The 23,629-nt window shown below is 33.9% G+C and overlaps 1 long non-coding RNA gene across 1 annotated transcript; it reads left to right on the plus strand.

The window, feature by feature from the left end:
- Positions 1-10,961: 10,961 nt before the first annotated feature.
- LOC137079199 (uncharacterized) lies at positions 10,962-12,328 on the plus strand. Its single transcript, XR_010905425.1, has 3 exons — positions 10,962-10,979; positions 11,249-11,313; positions 11,946-12,328. It is a non-coding gene; the product is annotated as an uncharacterized lncRNA (long non-coding RNA).
- The last annotated feature ends 11,301 nt before the right edge of the window (positions 12,329-23,629 follow it).

Below are 23,629 nucleotides of genomic sequence, written 5' to 3' on the forward strand. Positions count from 1 at the left end.
CGCTCAGGCCTTACCAGAGTCTCTATTGAGCATTATTTCCCACCCCGGTCCAGCTCCAGCTTCTCCCGCTCAGCGCAATGAAAGTGTAGAAAAGTGTTTTCTTCTGGTTTGGCTGATAATAAAAATTTGTTGTTTCTAATGTTAAACTTAAATTATTTTATTGGTCTATAAATAGGCTGTAGTTGTAAAAAGCCTAATAGACCAATTTATTTTCATTTACACATTTTAAATTACATGACAAGAAAATATATGTAGGCTATAAACATAAATGTGTTTTGTAGCTACAAATTATAACGTGCATTACAAAAATAAACAATAGGCTATAGAAAAAACACTTCTCTTTAATTTAGCCTACGTTTGAAGTTAACGAAAATGAACAATAGACAGCAGTTCATTTAATTTACAAATAACTTGCACAACAAATAATAAGCTAGCCAGTTAAATTGTTCTGTGTCGGCCACGCATTCAGCCTTTGGAGGATCAATGTTTCGTTGACCGTCGTCAGTGAACATTCATTCATTCATATATATATATATATATATATATATATATATATATATATATATATATATATATATATATATATATATATATATATATATATATATATATATAAACTTTATTTTAGCATCTAAGTCAGCAGTTTTCGTTTGTTTGTATTTTTTCTTATAATTCTGAGTGGCAGATGTCACATTTGATTTAGCCTATTTTTCTGTGATATTTGTTTTAGTTACGGTGTTGACATAGGCTACAGCTTTAGGCTGTAAGAAAAATAAATGATTGCACGGACAATTCCTATCCAGTGTCTCTCTTTCTGTAAGGGAAATTTAAAAGATAGATTCTGGAAACAAAATCTAATTTTAGCTGGATCAGTCGGGTCGGGAATAAAATAATTTATTGCGGGTGAGCACGGAGTGAATTTTGCGCGAGCGGATCGTGCGGTGCGGAATAGCGGGAGCAGGACGAAAATACAGCGCCGCGCAGATTATATTTTGAAGGCTATTTAAAGAAAGTGTATGGGAAAAAAAGAAACAGCGAAAAGGGTGATAATGGACTGATTCCTCTTCTATAGATAATGGTTGAGAAATAAATAGCATTTAAAAATTGGGGAAATTAAAGTTCATCTTGCTCAGGGCAGGGAACTGAGAACTGTGTGAATGCACTAACGTTGAACGTTTTATTTACTTCTAGCACTTGCGCTGTTGTGTTCAATAGTACCCAGGCTACACTTGAGTTACCGACCGCTACCGTCTTTAACTGGAATCTGATCGAGTGCCGCGGGAATGCGGACCAGTCAAATCCTGTAGTCACCAGTGTGCTATGAATTCTGGGATAGGGAAGGCTGCGAAGTTATGGGAAGGTCCCATCTGCTGTACCCTTCCTTTGCCTGAGAACCGAAGGGCGCATTTAGAAGTCGCTCATGAATTGCGGCAGCCTTCGTCGCACCGCTGTGACGCAATCGCACTTCAAATGCGGCCTTCAGAGGTGCAGCTCTCCCTTTGGGACAGCCTACGTAGTGCCGCTGTGACGTAATCGCACTTCAAATGCGGCCTTCAGAGGGTGCAGCCTTCACATTGGGACAGTCTTCGTAGTGCAGGTATGACGTAATCGCACTTCAAATGCGGCCTTCGAAGTGCGCGCACTTCACTTTGGGACACAGCTTATGTCTGCGGACAGTTTTTTTGGCGGTGCTCAATAATTGGAAAGAGGCATGTCTTTATGTTTTTGGCTCCTGTTCAGCTCTGGAAGGCTCTAGGACCACCACACTTGCACTACTGTCTACGTCTCAGTGCCCCCTATCAGAATCCAGAGTTTTGAGAAGATCTGAAATGCATGTTTTTCCGACACAAAAAATATATAAGGGGTACCCCTTTGGGTTTTTTGGGGTGACAATTTTGAGTTTCTCAAAAGTTAGATGAATGTGTGCGGTTGAGTTTGCCTAGTACAGCAGAGGTGTTTTAATCCCTGAAAATGTATATTAAATGTGAATAATCATCTATACCACTATGTCTGCGGACCGGTTATCTGGCGGCGCTCAATAATTGGGAAGAGGCATGTCTTTATGTTTTTGGCTCCTGTTCAGCTCTGGAAGGCTCTAGGTCCACCACACTTGCACTACTGTCTACGTCTCAGTGCCCCCTTTCGGTATCGAGAGTTTCGAGAAGATCTGAAATACATGTTTTTCCGACAAAAAAATATATAAGGGGTACCCCTTTGGGTTTTTTGGGGTGACAATTTTGAGTTTCTCAAAAGTTAGATGAATGTGTGCGGTTGAGTTTTCCTAGTACAGCAGTGGTGTTTTAATCCATGAAAATGTATATTAAATGTGAAATATCATCTATACCACTATGTCTGCGGACCGGTTATCTGGCGGCGCTCAATAATTGGGAAGAGGCATGTCTTTATGTTTTTGGCTCCTGTTCAGCTCTGGAAGGCTCTAGGACCACCACACTTGCACTACTGTCTACGTCTCAGTGCCCCCTATCAGAATCCAGAGTTTCGAGAAGATCTGAAAAACATGTTTTTCCGACACAAAAAATATATAAGGGGTACCCCTTTGGGTTTTTTGGGGTGACAATTTTGAGTTTCTCAAAAGTTAGATGAATGTGTGCGGTTGAGTTTGCCTAGTACAGCAGTGTTGTTTTAATCCATGAAAATGTATATTAAATGTGAAATATCATCTATAAAGACTATGTCTGCGGACTGTTTTTTTGGCGGTGCTCAATAATTGTAAAGAGGCATGTCTTTATGTTTTTGGCTCCTGTTCAGCTCTGGAAGGCTCTAGGACCACCACACTTGCACTACTGTCTACGTCTCAGTGCCCCCTATCAGAATCCAGAGTTTTGAGAAGATCTGAAATGCATGTTTTTCCGACACAAAAAATATATAAGGGGTACCCCTTTGGGTTTTTTGGGGTGACAATTTTGAGTTTCTCAAAAGTTAGATGAATGTGTGCGGTTGAGTTTGCCTAGTACAGCAGAGGTGTTTTAATCCCTGAAAATGTATATTAAATGTGAAATATCATCTATACCACTATGTCTGCGGACCGGTTATCTGGCGGCGCTCAATAATTGGGAAGAGGCATGTCTTTATGTTTTTGGCTCCTGTTCAGCTCTGCAAGGCTCTAGGTCCACCACACTTGCACTACTAACTACGTCTCAGTGCCCCCTTTCAGAATCCAGAGTTTCGAGAAGATCTGAAATACATGTTTTTCCGACACAAAAAATATATAAGGGGTACCCCTTTGGGTTTTTTGGGGTGACACTTTTGAGTTTCTCAAAAGTTAGATGAATGTGTGCGGTTGAGTTTGCCTAGTACAGCAGTGGTGTTTTAATCCATGAAAATGTATATTAAATGTGAAATATCATCTATAAAGACTATGTCTGCGGACCGGTTATCTGGCGGCGCTCAATAATTGGGAAGAGGCATGTCTTTATGTTTTTGGCTCCTGTTCAGCTCTGCAAGGCTCTAGGTCCACCACACTTGCACTACTAACTACGTCTCAGTGCCCCCTTTCAGAATCCAGAGTTTCGAGAAGATCTGAAATACATGTTTTTCCGACACAAAAAATATATAAGGGGTACCCCTTTGGGTTTTTTGGGGTGACAATTTTGAGTTTCTCAAAAGTTAGATGAATGTGTGCGGTTGAGTTTGCCTAGTACAGCAGTGGTGTTTTAATCCATGAAAATGTATATTAAATGTGAAATATCATCTATAAAGACTATGTCTGCGGACCGGTTATCTGGCGGCGCTCAATAATTGGGAAGAGGCATGTCTTTATGTTTTTGGCTCCTGTTCAGCTCTGGAAGGCTCTAGGACCACCACACTTGCACTACTGTCTACGTCTCAGTGCCCCCGATCAGAATCCAGAGTTTCGAGAAGATCTGAAATACATGTTTTTCCGACAAAAAAATATATAAGGGGTACCCCTTTGGGTTTTTTGGCGTGACAATTTTGAGTTTCTCAAAAGTTAGATGAATGTGTGCGGTTGAGTTTGCCTAGTACAGCAGAGGTGTTTTAATCCCTGAAAATGTATATTAAATGTGAAATATCATCTATACCACTATGTCTGCGGACCAGTTATCTGGCGGCGCTCAATAATTGGGAAGAGGCATGTCTTTATGTTTTTGGCTCCTGTTCAGCTCTGGAAGGCTCTAGGTCCACCACACTTGCACTACTGTCTACGTCTCAGTGCCCCCTTTCAGTATCCAGAGTTTCGAGAAGATCTGAAATACATGTTTTTCCGACAAAAAAATATATAAGGGGTACCCCTTTGGGTTTTTTGGGGTGACAATTTTGAGTTTCTCAAAAGTTAGATGAATGTGTGCGGTTGAGTTTGCCTAGTACAGCAGTGGTGTTTTAATCCATGAAAATATATATTAAATGTGAAATATCATCTATAAAGACTATGTCTGCGGACTGTTTTTTTTGGCGGTGCTCAATAATTGGAAAGAGGCATGTCTTTATGTTTTTGGCTCCTGTTCAGCTCTGGAAGGCTCTAGGACCACCACACTTGCACTACTGTCTACGTCTCAGTGCCCCTTATCAGAATCCAGAGTTTCGAGAAGATCTGAAATACATGTTTTTCCGACACAAAAAATATATAAGGGGTACCCCTTTGGGTTTTTTGGGGTGACAATTTTGAGTTTCTCAAAAGTTAGATGAATGTGTGCGGTTGAGTTTGCCTAGTACAGCGGTGGTGTTTTAATCCATGAAAATGTATATTAAATGTGAAATATCATCTATAAAGACTATGTCTGCGGACAGTTTTTTTGGCGGTGCTCAATAATTGGAAAGAGGCATGTCTTTATGTTTTTGGCTCCTGTTCAGCTCTGGAAGGCTCTAGGACCACCACACTTGCACTACTGTCTACGTCTCAGTGCCCCCTTTCAGAATCCAGAGTTTCGAGAAGATCTGAAATACATGTTTTTCCGACACAAAAAATATATAAGGGGTACCCCTTTGGGTTTTTTGGGGTGACAATTTTGAGTTTCTCAAAAGTTAGATGAATGTGTGCGGTTGAGTTTGCCTAGTACAGCAGAGGTGTTTTAATCCCTGAAAATGTATATTAAATGTGAAATATCATCTATACCACTATGTCTGCGGACCGGTTATCTGGCGGCGCTCAATAATTGGGAAGAGGCATGTCTTTATGTTTTTGGCTCCTGTTCAGCTCTGGAAGGCTCTAGGTCCACCACACTTGCACTACTGTCTACGTCTTAGTGCCCCCTATCAGAATCCAGAGTTTTGAGAAGATCTGAAATGCATGTTTTTCCGACACAAAAAATATATAAGGGGTACCCCTTTGGGTTTTTTGGGGTGACAATTTTGAGTTTCTCAAAAGTTAGATGAATGTGTGCGGTTGAGTTTGCCTAGTACAGCAGAGGTGTTTTAATCCCTGAAAATGTATATTAAATGTGAAATATCATCTATACCACTATGTCTGCGGACCAGTTATCTGGCGGCGCTCAATAATTGGGAAGAGGCATGTCTTTATGTTTTTGGCTCCTGTTCAGCTCTGGAAGGCTCTAGGTCCACCACGCTTGCACTACTGTCTACGTCTCAGTGCCCCCTTTCAGTATCCAGAGTTTCGAGAAGATCTGAAATACATGTTTTTCCGACAAAAAAATATATAAGGGGTACCCCTTTGGGTTTTTTGGGGTGACAATTTTGAGTTTCTCAAAAGTTAGATGAATGTGTGCGGTTGAGTTTGCCTAGTACAGCAGTGGTGTTTTAATCCATGAAAATGTATATTAAATGTGAAATATCATCTATAAAGACTATGTCTGCGGACTGTTTTTTTTGGCGGTGCTCAATAATTGGAAAGAGGCATGTCTTTATGTTTTTGGCTCCTGTTCAGCTCTGGAAGGCTCTAGGACCACCACACTTGCACTACTGTCTATGTCTCAGTGCCCCCTATCAGAATCCAGAGTTTTGAGAAGATCTGAAATGCATGTTTTTCTGACACAAAAAATATATAAGGGGTACCCCTTTGGGTTTTTTGGGGTGACAATTTTGAGTTTCTCAAAAGTTAGATGAATGTGTGCGGTTGAGTTTGCCTAGTACAGCAGAGGTGTTTTAATCCCTGAAAATGTATATTAAATGTGAAATATCATCTATACCACTATGTCTGCGGACCAGTTATCTGGCGGCGCTCAATAATTGGGAAGAGGCATGTCTTTATGTTTTTGGCTCCTGTTCAGCTCTGGAAGGCTCTAGGTCCACCACACTTGCACTACTGTCTACGTCTCAGTGCCCCCTTTCAGTATCCAGAGTTTCGAGAAGATCTGAAATACATGTTTTTCCGACAAAAAAATATATAAGGGGTACGTACCCCTTTGGGTTTTTTGGGGTGACAATTTTGAGTTTCTCAAAAGTTAGATGAATGTGTGCGGTTGAGTTTGCCTAGTACAGCAGAGGTGTTTTAATCCCTGAAAATGTATATTAAATGTGAAATATCATCTATACCACTATGTCTGCGGACCAGTTATCTGGCGGCGCTCAATAATTGGGAAGAGGCATGTCTTTATGTTTTTGGCTCCTGTTCAGCTCTGGAAGGCTGTAGGTCCACCACACTTGCACTACTGTCTACGTCTCAGTGCCCCCTTTCAGTATCCAGAGTTTCGAGAAGATCTGAAATACATGTTTTTCCGACAAAAAAATATATAAGGGGTACCCCTTTGGGTTTTTTGGGGTGACAATTTTGAGTTTCTCAAAAGTTAGATGAATGTGTGCGGTTGAGTTTGCCTAGTACAGCAGTGGTGTTTTAATCCATGAAAATATATATTAAATGTGAAATATCATCTATAAAGACTATGTCTGCGGACTGTTTTTTTTGGCGGTGCTCAATAATTGGAAAGAGGCATGTCTTTATGTTTTTGGCTCCTGTTCAGCTCTGGAAGGCTCTAGGACCACCACACTTGCACTACTGTCTACGTCTCAGTGCCCCTTATCAGAATCCAGAGTTTCGAGAAGATCTGAAATACATGTTTTTCCGACACAAAAAATATATAAGGGGTACCCCTTTGGGTTTTTTGGGGTGACAATTTTGAGTTTCTCAAAAGTTAGATGAATGTGTGCGGTTGAGTTTGCCTAGTACAGCAGTGGTGTTTTAATCCATGAAAATGTATATTAAATGTGAAATATCATCTATAAAGACTATGTCTGCGGACAGTTTTTTTGGCGGTGCTCAATAATTGGAAAGAGGCATGTCTTTATGTTTTTGGCTCCTGTTCAGCTCTGGAAGGCTCTAGGACCACCACACTTGCACTACTGTCTACGTCTCAGTGCCCCCTTTCAGAATCCAGAGTTTCGAGAAGATCTGAAATACATGTTTTTCCGACACAAAAAATATATAAGGGGTACCCCTTTGAGTTTTTTGGGGTGACAATTTTGAGTTTCTCAAAAGTTAGATGAATGTGTGCGGTTGAGTTTGCCTAGTACAGCAGAGGTGTTTTAATCCCTGAAAATGTATATTAAATGTGAAATATCATCTATACCACTATGTCTGCGGACCGGTTATCTGGCGGCGCTCAATAATTGGGAAGAGGCATGTCTTTATGTTTTTGGCTCCTGTTCAGCTCTGGAAGGCTCTAGGTCCACCACACTTGCACTACTGTCTACGTCTCAGTGCCCCCTTTCAGAATCCAGAGTTTCGAGAAGATCTGAAATACATGTTTTTCCGACAAAAAAAATATATAAGGGGTACCCCTTTGGGTTTTTTGGGGTGACAATTTTGAGTTTCTCAAAAGTTAGATGAATGTGTGCGGTTGAGTTTGCCTAGTACAGCAGTGGTGTTTTAATCCATGAAAATGTATATTAAATGTGAAATATCATCTATAAAGACTATGTCTGCGGACAGTTTTTTTGGCGGTGCTCAATAATTGGGAAGAGGCATGTCTTTATGTTTTTGGCTCCTGTTCAGCTCTGCAAGGCTCTAGGTCCACCACACTTGCACTACTGTCTACGTCTCAGTGCCCCCTTTCAGAATCCAGAGTTTCGAGAAGATCTGAAATACATGTTTTTCCGACACAAAAAATATATAAGGGGTACCCCTTTGGGTTTTTTGGGGTGACAATTTTGAGTTTCTCAAAAGTTAGATGAATGTGTGCGGTTGAGTTTGCCTAGTACAGCAGAGGTGTTTTAATCCCTGAAAATGTATATTAAATGTGAAATATCATCTATACCACTATGTCTGCGGACCAGTTATCTGGCGGCGCTCAATAATTGGGAAGAGGCATGTCTTTATGTTTTTGGCTCCTGTTCAGCTCTGGAAGGCTCTAGGTCCACCACACTTGCACTACTGTCTACGTCTCAGTGCCCCCTTTCAGTATCCAGAGTTTCGAGAAGATCTGAAATACATGTTTTTCCGACAAAAAAATATATAAGGGGTACCCCTTTGGGTTTTTTGGGGTGACAATTTTGAGTTTCTCAAAAGTTAGATGAATGTGTGCGGTTGAGTTTGCCTAGTACAGCAGTGGTGTTTTAATCCATGAAAATGTATATTAAATGTGAAATATCATCTATACCACTATGTCTGCGGACCGGTTATCTGGCGGCGCTCAATAATTGGGAAGAGGCATGTCTTTATGTTTTTGGCTCCTGTTCAGCTCTGGAAGGCTCTAGGACCACCACACTTGCACTACTGTCTACGTCTCAGTGCCCCCTTTCAGAATCCAGAGTTTCGAGAAGATCTGAAATACATGTTTTTCCGACACAAAAAATATATAAGGGGTACCCCTTTGGGTTTTTTGGGGTGACAATTTTGAGTTTCTCAAAAGTTAGATGAATGTGTGCGGTTGAGTTTGCCTAGTACAGCAGAGGTGTTTTAATCCATGAAAATGTATATTAAATGTGAAATATCATCTATACCACTATGTCTGCGGACAGGTTATCTGGCGGCGCTCAATAATTGGGAAGAGGCATGTCTTTATGTTTTTGGCTCCTGTTCAGCTCTAGAAGGCTCTAGGACCACCACACTTGCACTACTGTCTACGTCTCAGTGCCCCATATCAGAATCCAGAGTTTCGAGAAGATCTGAAATAAATGTTTTTCCGACACAAAAAATATATAAGGGGTACCCCTTTGGGTTTTTTGGCGTGACAATTTTGAGATTCTCTGATCTTCTCGAATCACTGGATTCCCATAGGGGGCACGGAAGCGTACACTGGAGCGCAAGTCTGGTGGCCCTAGAGCCCTCAGGAGCTGAACAGGAGCCGAAAGACAAAGTCATCCCATTTCCAATTTATGCAGTGGCGCCCAAATAAGGGGCCCATGGACACTGCTTTTTCTATGCAAATTAAGCACTCATATTACTCAAAAAGTTAGATGAATGTGTGCGGTTGAGTTTGCCTAGTACAGCAGAGGTGTTTTAATCCCTGAAAATGTATATTAAATGTGAAATATCATCTATACCACTATGTCTGCGGACCGGTTATCTGGCGGCGCTCAATAATTGGGAAGAGGCATGTCTTTATGTTTTTGGCTCCTGTTCAGCTCTGCAAGGCTCTAGGTCCACCACACTTGCACTACTGTCTACGTCTCAGTGCCCCCTTTCAGAATCCAGAGTTTCGAGAAGATCTGAAATACATGTTTTTCCGACACAAAAAATATATAAGGGGTACCCCTTTGGGTTTTTTGGGGTGACAATTTTGAGTTTCTCAAAAGTTAGATGAATGTGTGCGGTTGAGTTTGCCTAGTACAGCAGTGGTGTTTTAATCCATGAAAATGTATATTAAATGTGAAATATCATCTATACCACTATGTCTGCGGACCGGTTATCTGGCGGCGCTCAATAATTGGAAAGAGGCATGTCTATGTTTTTGGCTCCTGTTCAGCTCTGGAAGGCTCTAGGACCACCACACTTGCACTACTGTCTACGTCTCAGTGCCCCCTATCAGAATCCAGAGTTTTGAGAAGATCTGAAATGCATGTTTTTCCGACACAAAAAATATATAAGGGGTACCCCTTTGGGTTTTTTGGCGTGACAATTTTGAGTTTCTCTGATCTTCTCGAATCTCTGCATTCCCATAGGGGGCACAGAAGCGTACACTGGAGCGCAAGTCTGGTGGCCCTAGAGCCCTCAGGAGCTGAACAGGAGCCGAAACACAAAGTCATCCCATTTCCAATTTATGCAGTGGCACCCAAATAAGGGGCCCATGGACACTGCTTTTTCTATGCAAATTAAGCACTTATATTACTCAAAAGTTAGATGAATGTGTGCGGTTGAGTTTGCCTAGTACAGCAGAGGTGTTTTAATCCATGAAAATGTATATTAAATGTGAAATATCATCTATACCACTATGTCTGCGGACCGGTTATCTGGCGGCGCTCAATAATTGGGAAGAGGCATGTCTTTATGTTTTTGGCTCCTGTTCAGCTCTGGAAGGCTCTAGGTCCACCACACTTGCACTACTGTCTACGTCTCAGTGCCCCCTTTCAGAATCCAGAGTTTCGAGAAGATCTGAAATACATGTTTTTCCGACACAAAAAACATATAAGGGGTACCCCTTTGGGTTTTTTGGCGTGACAATTTTGAGTTTCTCTGATCTTCTCGAATCTCTGGAATCCCATAGGGGGCACGGAAGCGTACACTGGAGCGCAAGTCTGGTGGCCCTAGAGCCCTCAGGAGCTGAACAGGAGCCAAAACACAAAGTCATCCCATTTCCAATTTATGCAGTGGCGCCCAAATAAGGGGCCCATGGACACTGCTTTTTCTATGCAAATTAAGCACTCATATTACTCAAAAGTTAGATGAATGTGTGCGGTTGAGTTTGCCTAGTACAGCAGTGGTGTTTTAATCCATGAAAATGTATATTAAATGTGAAATATCATCTATAAAGACTATGTCTGCGGACTGGTTTTTTTGGCCGTGCTCAATAATTGGGAAGAGGCATGTCTTTATGTTTTTGGCTCTTGTTCAGCTCTGGAAGGCTCTAGGACCACCACACTTGCACTATACTGAAAAAAATGACTTTGTGGTATTGTAAAATCTATTACATTAATTCATGTAATTTATACATTGTAAAATCAAGATTAAGTTGGAACTATATATCTTATGTAAAATTTACACAATTTATTAATGTAATAAATTAACTGAGAAGAAAGAGTAAATTTTACCATATATTTACAAATAGTATTTAATGTTTTATAGTCACAGCACATTCACCTAAAAATACTAAGTAAATTTTAATCTGAAAAGCAAAGTGTGTTTGAATCTGCCCGCCCGTTTTTGTTGTTGCTCAAAAAGATCCCGGTTCAGTGGCAGAGACGGTCGGTTTGGGATGTCGCTTTTACATGGCTGACTTATTCTCGGTAAGTTCTGACTTTTCTATTTTAGATTTGTGATAACGATGTACTTCGTTTTGATGGTTTGATTATTGCATAGACGTTACGGTTTAAAATTGACTGAAAATGAGTTTTAATCACAATAACGGTAGCTAAAGCTAAAGCATTATCCACTTCTATAAAGTTGAGACTGGTGTTTAGTCAAAGATAGAGGGGATTAAATGTAGTTAGCCACGTTCTTGTCGAAAAAGTCACCCTGTCTGGTTAACTTCAAAATAATTTAATGTTAGCTGGCCGTGATTAAGTGCTGGCTGCCTGTGTGTGTGTCCTCTAGCTAATGTTAGCATTTTTTAAAAGTGTCTAAGTTAGTTGTTTTTATATCCACTGAAAATTTCACAGCAATTATTATATCAAAGCATAAGTTAGTCTGCACTCTGCACAAAAGAAGGAAAGTTTGGATGGCAGGTGAACTCTGATACCAAATAGGCATTGATGTATAACGTTAGCAACAAGTGCATGAATGTCAGCAATTCTATTTTAGTGAGCTAACGACATGAAGGTCCGGTCACCTTTTTAATGAAAATAAAATGTAATGTTATAAATGTAATTCTGTTTCTTAAATGGAATTGTGTTCTTTCTTTCTTACAAACTGTATGCAGGAGGACAGTCGCAGTGTTGCTGCTGAACATATCCTTAAGATGGTCGTCCATGGAGCTGATTGAGAGGATCCAGTCGATGAATGAGCATTAAGGAAAAGTGACCATTCTGTTTCAGCTGGACTATGCATGTGCTCGTCATTAAAGGGTTAAGTTAGTTCAGTTCAGTCAAAAATGAAATGTCTGTCATTAACTCCTCTCCCTAATGTCGCTCCACACCCTTAAGACCTCCGTTCATCTTAACACACAGTTTAAGATATTTTATATTTAGTCCGAGAGCGTATGCAAGTGTATGCACACTATACTGTCCATGTCCAGAAAGGGAATAAAAACATCATCAAAGTAGTCCATATGAGACATCAGTGGGTTAATTAGAGTCTCTTGAAGCATCCAAAATACATTTGGGTCCAAAAATAACAAAAACTACGACTTTATTCAGCATTGGCTTCTCTTCACCGTTTGAATCTTTATTTGAGGATTGAACACAAACACGGAAGAGAAGTGCTGAATAAAGTCGTAGTTTTTGTTATTTTTGGACTCAAATGTGATACATTTCATATTTGGCTGAACTAACCCTTTAATGTTAGTTATGCCACTGTTGGCTGCTGATGTTTAGTTGAACCATACATGGTTAATTCTACAGTTATTGTAAATTATAATGAATGTACCTTAACTACTTAATCAGTTGATGTGAACATTACTGATTTAATGGTTAAATTTTGACATAATAAACTGTTCAACTTCATTGTATTTATGTGTGATTTGTGATAAATGTATTTGATGCAGAGAACATTATTACATTTATTTGGTTTAAAATAGCAACATTTACATAATAATAGTGAGTAATATAAATTAATTCAACTAAGTAATTCAAAATGTCAAATGGACAAACATTATAAAATCTACTTAATTACTTCATAAGAGTAAATAATACTGATTTATAAAACTTTCACAATAGTTATGCTCCTTTTAAAATAAAATTTACTTGATTACTTTTAATAAATACAACATGCTAAGTTAAATATAATTAAGTAACATTTACTTAATGTCTTTGCAAATGTTACATTTATAGTTAAGTACATTTTACTTGATATTGGCAAGTAAGTTGTAATTGATATCGCAGCAGTAAATTTTACTTAGAAAAACTGAGTGTAAATTGTTACAAAGATTTTATCAAATAAATCTTACAAGCTGTTTTTATCAGTGTACTGTCTACGTCTCAGTGCCCCCGATCAGAATCCAGAGTTTAATATATTTTAATATACATTTAATATACGTCATAGTATACACTGTAGTTTTTTGAGGTTTTTGTCCATTTTTACTTTTTGTGATAATTGAAAAAATTCACTTTTACGTCATAGTATACACTGTCGTTGTTTTGAGGTTTTTGTCCATTTTTACTTTTTTGATAATTGAATAAATTCACTTTTACGTCATGGTATACACTGTTGTTTTTTTGAGGTTTTTGTCCATTTTTACTTTTTGTGATAATTGAATAAATTCACTTTTACGTCATGGTATACACTGTCGTTTTTTTGAGGTTTTTGTCCATTTTTACTTTTTGTGATAATTGAACAAAAATTCACTTTTACGTAATAGTATACACTGTCGTTTTTTTAGGGTTTTGTCCATTTTTACTTTTTGTGATAATTGACTAAATACACTTTTACGTCATAGTATACACTGTCGTTTTTTGAGGTTTTTGTCCATTTGTACTTTTTGCGATAATTGAATAAATTCACTTTTACGTCATAGTATATACTGTTGTTTTTTGAGGTTTTTGTCCATTTTTACTTTTTGTGATAATTGAATAAACTCACTTTTACGTCATAGTATACACTGTCGTTTTTTGAGGTTTTTGTCCATTTTTACTTTTTGTGATAATTGAATAAATTCACTTTTACGTCATAGTATACACTGTCGTTTTTTTAGGTTTTTGTCCATTTTTACTTTTTGTGATAATTGAATAAATTCACTTTTACGTCATAGTATACACTGTCGTTTTTTGAGGATTTTGTCCATTTTTACTTTTTGTGATAATTGAATAAATTCACTTTTACGTCATAGTATACACTGTCGTTTTTTGAGGATTTTGTCCATTTTTACTTTTTGTGATAATTGAATAAATACACTTTTACGCCATAGTATACACTGTCGTTTTTTTGAGGTTTTTGTCCATTTTTACTTTTTGTGATAATTGAATAAATTCACTTTTACGTCATAGTATACACTGTCGTTTTTTGAGGTTTTTGTCCATTTTTACTTTTTGTGATAATTGAATAAATTCACTTTTACGCCATAGTATACACTGTCGTTTTTTGAGGTTTTTGTCCATTTTTACTTTTGTGATAATTGAATAAATTCACTTTTACGTCATAGTATACACTGTTGTTTTTTGAGGATTTTGTCCATTTTTACTTTTTTTGATAATTGAATAAATTCACTTTTACGTCATAGTATACACTGTCGTTTTTTGAGGGTTTTGTCCATTTTTACTTTTTGTGATAATTGAATAAATTCACTTTTACGTCATAGTATACACTGTCGTTTTTTGAGGTTTTTGTCCATTTAGAATTTTTTTAGATTTTTGATTAAATTCACTTTTACGTCATAGTATACACTGTCTTTTTTTGAGGTTTTTGTCCATTTTTACTTTGTGATAATTGAATAAATTCACTTTTACGTAATAGTATACACTGTCGTTTTTTGTCCATTTTTACTTTTTGTCATAATTGAATAAATTCACTTTTACATCATAGCATACACTGTCGTTTTTTGAGGTTTTTGTCCATTTGTACTTTTTGCGATAATTGAATAAATTCACTTTTACGTCATAGTATACACTGTCGTTTTTTGAGGTTTTTGTCCATTTTTACTTTTTGTGATAATTGAATAAATTCACTTTTACGTCATAGTATACACTGTCGTTTTTTGAGGTTTTTGTCCATTTTTACTTTTTGTGATAATTGAATAAATTCACTTTTACGACATAGTATACACTGTCGTTTTTTGAGGTTTTTGTCCATTTTTACTTTTTTTGATAAATGAATAAATTCACTTTTACGTAATAGTATACACTGTCGTTTTTTGTCCATTTTTACTTTGTCATAATTGAATAAATTCACTTTTAGGTCATAGTATACACTGTCGTTTTTTGAGGTTTTTGTCCATTTGTACTTTTTGTGATAATTGAATAAATTCACTTTTACGCCATAGTATACACTGTCGTTTTTTGAGGTTTTTGTCCATTTGTACTTTTTGTGATAATTGAATAAATTCACTTTTACGCCATAGTATACACTGTCGTTTTTTGAGGTTTTTGTCCATTTTTACTTTTGTGATAATTGAATAAATTCACTTTTACGTCATAGTATACACTGTTGTTTTTTTGAGGATTTTGTCCATTTTTACTTTTTTTGATAATTGAATAAATTCACTTTTACGTCATAGTAAAAACTGTCGTTTTTTGAGGGTTTTGTCCATTTTTACTTTTTGTGATAATTGAATAAATTCACTTTTACGTCATAGTATACACTGTCGTTTTTTGAGGTTTTTGTCCATTTAGAATTTTTTTAGATTTTTGATTAAATTCACTTTTACGTCATAGTATACACTGTCTTTTTTTGAGGTTTTTGTCCATTTTTACTTTGTGATAATTGAATAAATTCACTTTTACGTAATAGTATACACTGTCGTTTTTTGTCCATTTTTACTTTTTGTCATAATTGAATAAATTCACTTTTACGTCATAGTATACACTGTCGTTTTTTGAGGTTTTTGTCCATTTGTACTTTTTGCGATAATTGAATAAATTCACTTTTACGTCATAGTATACACTGTCGTTTTTTGAGGTTTTTGTCCATTTTTACTTTTTGTGATAATTGAATAAATTCACTTTTACGTCATAGTATACACTGTCGTTTTTTGAGGTTTTTGTCCATTTTTACTTTTTGTGATAATTGAATAAATTCACTTTTACGACATAGTATACACTGTCGTTTTTTGAGGTTTTTGTCCATTTTTACTTTTTTTGATAAATGAATAAATTCACTTTTACGTCATAGTATACACTGTCGTTTTTTGTCCATTTTTACTTTGTGATAATTGAATAAATTCACTTTTAGGTCATAGTATACACTGTCGTTTTTTGAGGTTTTTGTCCATTTGTACTTTTTGTGATAATTGAATAAATTCACTTTTACGTCATGGTATACAATGTCGTTTTTTGAGTTTTTTTGTCCATTTTGAATTTTTTTAGATTTTGAATAAATTCACTTTTACGTAATAGTATACACTGTCGTTTTTTGTCCATTTTTACTTTGTCATAATTGAATAAATTCACTTTTAGGTCATAGTATACACTGTCGTTTTTTTGAGGTTTTTGTCCATTTTTACTTTTTGTGATAATTGAATAAATGCACTTTTACGTCATAGTATACAATGTCGTTTTTTGAGTTTTTTTGTCCATTTTGAATTTTTTTAGATTTTGAATAAATTCACTTTTACGTCATAGTATGCACTGTCGTTTTTTGAGGTTTTTGTCCATTTGTACTTTTTGCGATAATTGAATAAATTCACTTTTACGTCATAGTATACACTGTCGTTTTTTGAGGTTTTTGTCCATTTTTACTTTTTGTGATAATTGAATAAATTCACTTTTACGTCATAGTATACACTGTCGTTTTTTGAGGGTTTTGTCAATTTTTAGTTTTTGTGATAATTGAATAAATTCACTTTTACATCATAGTATACACTGTCGTTTTTTGAGGTTTTTGTCCATTTTTACTTTTTGTGATAATTGAATAAATTCACTTTTACGTCACTGTATACACTGTCGTATTTTGAGTTTTTTTGTCCATTTTGATTTTTTTTTTATTTTTGAATAAATTCACTTTTACGTCATAGTATAAACTGTCGTTTTTTGAGGTTTTTGTCTATTTTTACTTTTTGTAATAATTGAATAAATTCACTTTTATGTCATAGTATACACTGTTGTTTTTTGAGGTTTTTGTCTATTTTGAATTTTTTTGATTTTTGAATAAATTCACTTTTACGTCATAGTATATACACTGTCATTTTTTGAGGTTTTTGTCCATTTTTACTTGTTGTGATAATTGAATAAATTCACTTTTACGTCATAGTATACACTGTCGTTTTTTGAGGTTTTTGTCCATTTTTACTTTTTGTGATAATTGAATAAATTCACTTTTATGTCAAAGTATACACTGTCGTTTTTGTCCATTTTTACTTTTTGTGATAATTGAATAAATGCACTTTTACGTCATAGTATACATTGTCGTTTTTTGAGTTTTTTGTCCATTTTGAATTTTTTTAGATTTTTGAAAAAAATTCACTTTTACGTCATAGTATACATTGTCGTTTTTTGAGGATTTTGTCCATTTTTACTTTTTGTGATAATTGAATAAATTCACTTTTACGTCATAGTATACACTGTCGTTTTTTGAGGTTTTTGTCCATTTTTCCTTTTTGTGATAATTGAATAAATTCACTTTTACGTCATAGTATACACTGTCGTTTTTTGAGGTTTTTGTCCATTTTTACTTTTTGTGATAATTGAATAAATTCACTTTTACATCATAGTATACACTGTCGTTTTTTGAGGTTTTTGTCCATTTTTACTTTTTGCGATAATTGAATAAATTCACTTTTACGTCAGTATATACTGTCGTTTTTTGAGGTTTTTGTCCATTTTTACTTTTTGTGATAATTGAATAAATTCACTTTTACATCATAGTATACACTGTCGTTTTTTGAGGTTTTTGTCCATTTTTACTTTTTGTGATAATTGAATAAATTCACTTTTACGTCATAGTATACACTGTCGTTTTTTGAGGTTTTTGTCCATTTTTACTTTTTGTGATAATTGAATAAATTCACTTTTACTTCAATAGTTTACACTGTCGTTTTTTGAGGTTTTTGTCCATTTGTACTTTTTGCGATAATTGAATAAATTCACTTTTACGTCAGTATATACTGTCATTTTTTGAGGTTTTTGTCCATTTTTACTTTTTGTGATAGTTGAATAAATTCACTTTTACGTCATAGTATACACTGTCGTTTTTTGAGGGTTTTGTCCATTTTTACTTTTTGTGATAATTGAATAAATTCACTTTTACGTCATAGTATACACTGTCGTTTTTTGAGTTTTTTTGTCCATTTTGAATTTTTTTAGATTTTGAATAAATTCACTTTTACGTCATAGTATACACTGTCGTTTTTTGAGGTTTTTATCCATTTTTACTTTTTTTAATAATTGAATAAATTCACTTTTACGTCATAGTATACACTGTCGTTTTTTGAGGGTTTTGTCCATTTTTACTTTTTGTGATAATTGAATAAATTCACTTTTACGTCATAGTATACACTGTCGTTTTTTGAGGTTTTTGTCCATTTTTACTTTTTGTGATAATTGAATAAATTCACTTTTATGTCAAAGTATACACTGTCGTTTTTGTCCATTTTTACTTTTTATGATAATTGAATAAATTCACTTTTACGTCATATGCACTGTCGTTTTTTGAAGTTTTTGTCCATTTTTACTTTTTGTGATAATTGAATAAATTCACTTTTACGTCATAGCATACACTGTCGTTTTTTGAGGTTTTTGTCCATTTTTACTTTTTGTGATAATTGATTAAATACATTTTTACGTCATAGTATACACTGTCGTTTTTTGAGGTTTTTGTCCATTTGTACTTTTTGCGATAATTGAATAAACTCACTTTTACGTCATAGTATATACTGTCGTTTTTTTTAGGTTTTTGTCCATTTTTACTTTTTGTGATAATTGAATAAATTCACTTTTACGTCATAGTATACACTGTCGTTTTTTGAGGTTTTTGTCCATTTTTACTTTTTGTGATAATTGAATAAATTCACTTTTACGTCATAGTATACACTGTCGTTTTTTGAGGTTTTTGTCCATTTGGAATTTTTTTAGATTTTTGAATAAATTCACTTTTACGTCATAGTATACACTGTCGTTTTTTGGGGTTTTTGTCCATTTTTACTTTTTGTGATAATTGAATAAATTCACTTTTACGTCATAGTATACACTGTCGTTTTTTGAGGTTTTTGTCCATTTTTCCTTTTTGTGATAATTGAATAAATTCACTTTTACGTCATAGTATACACTGTCGTTTTTTGAGGTTTTTGTCCATTTTTACTTTTTGTGATAATTGAATAAATTCACTTTTACTTCAATAGTTTACACTGTCGTTTTTTGAGGTTTTTGTCCATTTGTACTTTTTGCGATAATTGAATAAATTCACTTTTACGTCAGTATATACTGTCGTTTTTTGAGGTTTTTGTCCATTTTTACTTTTTGTGATAGTTGAATAAATTCACTTTTACGTCATAGTATACACTGTCGTTTTTTGAGGGTTTTGTCCATTTTTACTTTTTGTGATAATTGAATAAATGCACTTTTACGTCATAGTATACACTGTCGTTTTTTGAGTTTTTTTGTCCATTTTGAATTTTTTTAGATTTTGAATAAATTCACTTTTACGTCATAGTACACACTGTCGTTTTTTGAGGTTTATGTCCATTTTTACTTTTTTAAATAATTGAATAAATTCACTTTTACGTCATAGTATACACTGTCGTTTTTTGAGGTTTTTGTCCATTTTTACTTTTTGTGATAATTGAATAAATTCACTTTTACGTCATAGTATACACTGTCGTTTTTTGAGGTTTTTGTCCATTTTTACTTTTTGTGATAATTAATTAAATTCACTTTTACGTCATAATATACACTGTCGTTTTTTGAGGGTTTTGTCCATTTTTACTTTTTGTGATAATTGAATAAATGCACTTTTACGTCATAGTATACACTGTCGTTTTTTGAGTTTTTTTGTCCATTTTGAATTTTTTTAGATTTTTGAAAAAAATTCACTTTTACGTCATAGTATACACTGTCGTTTTTTAAAGGTTTTGTCCATTTTTACTTTTTGTGATAATTGAATAAATGCACTTTTACGTCATAGTATACTCTGTCGTTTTTTGAGATTTTTTGTCCATTTTGAATTTTTTTAGATTTTTGAAAAAAATTCACTTTTACGTCAAAGTATACACTGTCGTTTTTTGAGGATTTTGTCCATTTTTACTTTTTGCGATAATTGACTAAATTCACTTTTACGTCAGTATATACTGTCGTTTTTTGAGGTTTTTGTCCATTTTTACTTTTTGTGATAGTTGAATAAATTCACTTTTACGTCATATTATACACTGTCGTTTTTTGAGTTTTTTGTCCATTTATACTTTTTGTGATAATTGAATAAATTCACTTTTACATCATGGTATACACTGTCGTTTTTTTGAGGTTTTTGTCCATTTTTACTTTTTGTGATAATTGAATAAATTCCCTTTTACGTCATAGTATACACTGTCGTTTTTTGAGGGTTTTGTCCATTTTTACTTTTTGTGATAATTGAATAAATTCACTTTTGCGTCATACTATACACTGTCGTTTTTTGAGGTTTTTTATCAATTTTGAATTTTTTTGATTTTTGAATAAATTCACTTTTACGCCATAGTATACACTGTCGTTTTTTGAGTTTTTTGTCCATTTTTACTTTTTTTGATAATTGAATAAATTCACTTTAACGTCATGGTATACACTGTCGTTTTTTGAGGTTTTTGTCCATTTTTACTTTTTGTGATAATTGAATAAATTCACTTTTACGTCAAAGTATACACTGTCATTTTTTGAGGTTTTTGTCCATTTTTACTTTTTGTGATAATTGAATAAATTCAATTTTACGTCATAGTATACACTGTCGTTTTTGGAGGTTTTTGTCCATTTGTACTTTTTGAGATAATTGAATAAATTCACTTTAACGTCATGGTATACACTGTCGTTTTTTTGAGGTTTTTGTCCATTTTTACTTTTTGCGATAATTGAATAAATTCACTTTTACGTCAGTATATACTGTCGTTTTTTGAGGTTTTTGTCCATTTTTACTTTTTGTGATAGTTGAATAAATTCACTTTTACGTCATAGTATACACTGTCATTTTTTGAGGGTTTTGTCAATTTTTAGTTTTTGTAATAATTGAATAAATGCACTTTTACGTCATAGTATACACTGTCGTTTTTTGAGTTTTTTGGTCCATTTTGAATTGTTTTAGATTTTGAATAAATTCACTTTTACGTCATAGTATACACTGTCGTTTTTTGAGGTTTTTGTCCATTTTTACTTTTTGTGATAATTGAATAAATTCACTTTTACGTCATAGTATACACTGTCGTTTTTTGAGGTTTTTGTCCATTTTTACTTTTTGTGATAATTGAATAAATGTACTTTTACGTCATAGTATACACTGTCGTTTTTTGAGTTTTTTTGTCCATTTTGAATTTTTTTTGAATTTTGAAAAAAATTCACTTTTACATCATAGTATACACTGTCGTTTTTTTGTCCATTTTTACTTTTTGTGATAATTGAATAAATTCACTTTTACGTCATAGTATATACACTGTCATTTTTTGAGGTTTTTGTCCATTTTTACTTTTTGTGATAATTGAATAAATTCGCTTTTACGTCATAGTATACACTGTCGTATTTTGAGGTTTTTGTCCATTTTGAATTTTTTTGATTTTTGAATAAATTCACTTTTACGTCATAGTATACACTGTCGTTTTTTGAGGTTTTTGTCTATTTTTACTTTTTGTAATAATTGAATAAATTCACTTATGTCATAGTATACACTGTTGTTTTTGAGGTTTTTGTCAATTTTGAATTTTTTTGATTTTTGAATAAATTCACTTTTACGTCATAGTATATACACTGTCGTTTTTTGAGGTTTTTGTCCATTTTTACTTGTTGTGATAATTGAATAAATTCACTTTTACGTAATAGTATACACTGTCGTTTTTTGAGGTTTTTGTCCATTTTTACTTTTTGTGATAATTGAATAAATTCACTTTTATGTCAAAGTATACACTGTCGTTTTTGTCCATTTTTACTTTTTATGATAATTGAATAAATTCACTTTTACGTCATATGCACTGTCGTTTTTTGAGGTTTTTGTCCATTTTTACTTTTTGTGATAATTGAATAAATTCACTTTTACGTCATAGCATACACTGTCGTTTTTTGAGGTTTTTGTCCATTTTTACTTTTTGTGATAATTGACTAAATACATTTTTACGTCATAGTATACACTGTCGTTTTTTGAGGTTTTTGTCCATTTGTACTTTTTGCGATAATTGAATAAACTCACTTTTACGTCATAGTATATACTGTCGTTTTTTGAGGTTTTTGTCCATTTTTACTTTTTGTGATAATTGAATAAATTCACTTTTACGTCATAGTATACACTGTCGTTTTTTGAGGTTTTTGTCCATTTTTACTTTTTGTGATAATTGAATAAATTCACTTTTACGTCATAGTATACACTGTCGTTTTTTGAGGTTTTTGTCCATTTGGAATTTTTTTAGATTTTTGAATAAATTCACTTTTACGTCATAGTATACACTGTCGTTTTTTGGGGTTTTTGTCCATTTTTACTTTTTGTGATAATTGAATAAATACACTTTTACGTCATAGTATACACTGTCGTTTTTTGAGGGTTTTGTCCATTTTTACTTTTTGTGATAATTGAATAAATGCACTTTTACGTCATAGTATACATTGTCGTTTTTTGAGTTTTTTTGTCCATTTTGAATTTTTTTAGATTTTTGAAAAAAATTCACTTTTACGTCATAGTATACACTGTCGTTTTTTGAGGATTTTGTCCATTTTTACTTTTTGTGATAATTGAATAAATTCACTTTTACGTCATAGTATACACTGTCGTTTTTTGAGGTTTTTGTCCATTTTTCCTTTTTGTGATAATTGAATAAATTCACTTTTACGTCATAGTATACACTGTCGGTTTTTGAGGTTTTTGTCCATTTTTACTTTTTGTGATAATTGAATAAATTCACTTTTACTTCAATAGTTTACACTGTCGTTTTTTGAGGTTTTTGTCCATTTGTACTTTTTGCGATAATTGAATAAATTCACTTTTACGTCAGTATATACTGTCGTTTTTTGAGGTTTTTGTCCATTTTTACTTTTTGTGATAGTTGAATAAATTCACTTTTACATCATAGTATACACTGTCGTTTTTTGAGGGTTTTGTCCATTTTTACTTTTTGTGATAATTGAATAAATTCACTTTTACGTCATAGTATACACTGTCGTTTTTTGAGGTTTTTGTCCATTTTTACTTTTTGTGATAATTGAATAAATTCACTTTTACGACATAGTATACACTGTCGTTTTTTGAGGTTTTTGTCCATTTTTACTTTTTTTGATAAATGAATAAATTCACTTTTACGTAATAGTATACACTGTCGTTTTTTGTCCATTTTTACTTTGTCATAATTGAATAAATTCACTTTTAGGTCATAGTATACACTGTCGTTTTTTGAGGTTTTTGTCCATTTGTACTTTTTGTGATAATTGAATAAATTCACTTTTACGCCATAGTATACACTGTCGTTTTTTGAGGTTTTTGTCCATTTGTACTTTTTGTGATAATTGAATAAATTCACTTTTACGCCATAGTATACACTGTCGTTTTTTGAGGTTTTTGTCCATTTTTACTTTTGTGATAATTGAATAAATTCACTTTTACGTCATAGTATACACTGTTGTTTTTTTGAGGATTTTGTCCATT

This window comes from Pseudorasbora parva, chromosome 6 (assembly GCF_024679245.1).
Source record: "Pseudorasbora parva isolate DD20220531a chromosome 6, ASM2467924v1, whole genome shotgun sequence".
Lineage (NCBI taxonomy): Eukaryota > Metazoa > Chordata > Actinopteri > Cypriniformes > Gobionidae > Pseudorasbora > Pseudorasbora parva.